The 1,585-nt window shown below is 54.5% G+C and overlaps 1 non-coding gene across 1 annotated transcript; it reads left to right on the top strand.

Annotated features, from left to right (window-relative positions):
• Nucleotides 1-255: 255 nt before the first annotated feature.
• On the top strand, nt 256-363 carry LOC138283106 (U6 spliceosomal RNA). The gene has a single exon (XR_011201071.1). It is a non-coding gene; the product is annotated as a U6 spliceosomal RNA (small nuclear RNA).
• Nucleotides 364-1,585: the final 1,222 nt, after the last annotated feature.

Below are 1,585 nucleotides of genomic sequence, written 5' to 3'. Positions count from 1 at the left end.
CGGCCACAGGCCCTCACATTCTTCTTTTTCTGGTGGGTCTGTTCTGGTGACCTGCCTGTCTTTTCCACTTGCTAGTTCTGGGGGCACAGGGTTCTTTCCCTATCACTGCTGTTGGCCTCTGGTGGTGCCAGGTTGTCGCTTTGCTGGTCTTTTGGTTCTTCCAGGCCGCGCATGGCTGGATGGAGGTTCTGTTCCCAGTTTCTTGTTGCCGCCCCCTTTGGTTCTGGGCAGGCCACGGTCTCTTGCTCTTCTCCCATGCTCCCTTCGGCAACACATATACTACCAATTGGAACGCTACAGTGTAGATTAGCATGGCCCTTGCGCAAGGATGATGCCCAAATTCATGCTGCGTTCCATAGTGGTGTGCTTTTTCAGAGGGTCCTCTCTGGTTGGTGCAGTGCTAGGGCACCGCCTGTGCCTGCCTTGAGCTATTGCTCTCCTACTGTCTCTCTAGGATTCCCCTGTGGCCTTGGTCCCCGTCAATTTTGCATGTCAGTTGGGGTTCTTCACTGTGTGTCTTTTTGGCTGGGCTTCCTCCGCCCACTCTTTTTTCTGGTGGGCTGTGCTCCCGTTTGGTTTTTCCTTTCTGGCCAACTCTATTTTGGCCGGTCTGGTGGGGCTGGGTCTTCCCTCTGGGAGTGTCGTCCTCTTTGTTTTGGTGTTTCTCCTTCCTGTCTCCTTTTTCGTGGCATATGCTTTTGGTCCATCTTCTGTTCCCTGAGGTGGTGGTCGGTCACCTGCGTGCCCGCCCCTGGTGCGGTGTTCCTCTCTGTCTGTTGGGGGGAGGGGGTCCTCTTGGATTGTTCCCCAGCCTGGCTCTGGCTTTTCAAGTCTGTAGGTTCTGTTGCCTTCCTCCACATCTGTGTTGCATCCTACTCTATGTCCTTCCTTCCTGGGCTGTTGCTGCCCCTTCCGCAGGGTGTTCTTCCCTTCTGTGGTCTACTCCTGCTGGATGTTGCCCGCTTTGCTTAACAGTCTGTGGTCTCCTCCATTCTTGCTGGGGCCTCTGTTGGCAGGGTTTTTTTTCGCTTGGGGTGCAGTTTTTTGCCAGCTCTGGGCTTGCTCGCCGTGTCCTTTTCAGTGGTGTATTCCCCATTTCTGCGGCTGTGGGGCTCTTCCCTGTGGGATTCTTGGCCTGGTATGGGTTTTGGGTTTCCCTGTTTTCACTCTCTCGTCTCTGCCATTTGTGTTCTAGGGGGTGGTGGCTCCTCTGCTGGTTCTCCTTTTTTGGGGTTGTCTCTTGTGACCTTCTTGGGCTCCCTCGTGCCCTGTCTTATCTGGTCCATTGGCGGCCCCTTCTATTTTAGGTGGCGTTTGGGGCTCATTCCGGTTGGTGCATTTTTTTTTTTCCCGGCCCTGCTTTTTGTTGAGTTTGACTTTTTTGGCATGGTTCCCTCTCGGTGTTGGGCTCTCATCTCTGGGCTTGTTTGCCAGTGTCCTGTTGCTGCGGATGTTGGCACTGTCCGCTTCGCCCTTGTGGGTTCTTCAGTCTCTCGTGGGGTCCTCCCTCTGGGCTTTTTGTCTTGCTGTTCATGGTGGCTCCGGCACCCTGTATCGTCTTCTTGTGGCTGGTTGGCCTTTCCAT

The sequence above is a fragment of the Pleurodeles waltl genome, chromosome 2_2 (genome assembly GCF_031143425.1).
Source record: "Pleurodeles waltl isolate 20211129_DDA chromosome 2_2, aPleWal1.hap1.20221129, whole genome shotgun sequence".
Lineage (NCBI taxonomy): Eukaryota > Metazoa > Chordata > Amphibia > Caudata > Salamandridae > Pleurodeles > Pleurodeles waltl.
The sequence above is the reverse complement of the archived record's forward strand: the minus strand, read 5'-3'. Positions and strand labels throughout refer to the sequence as shown.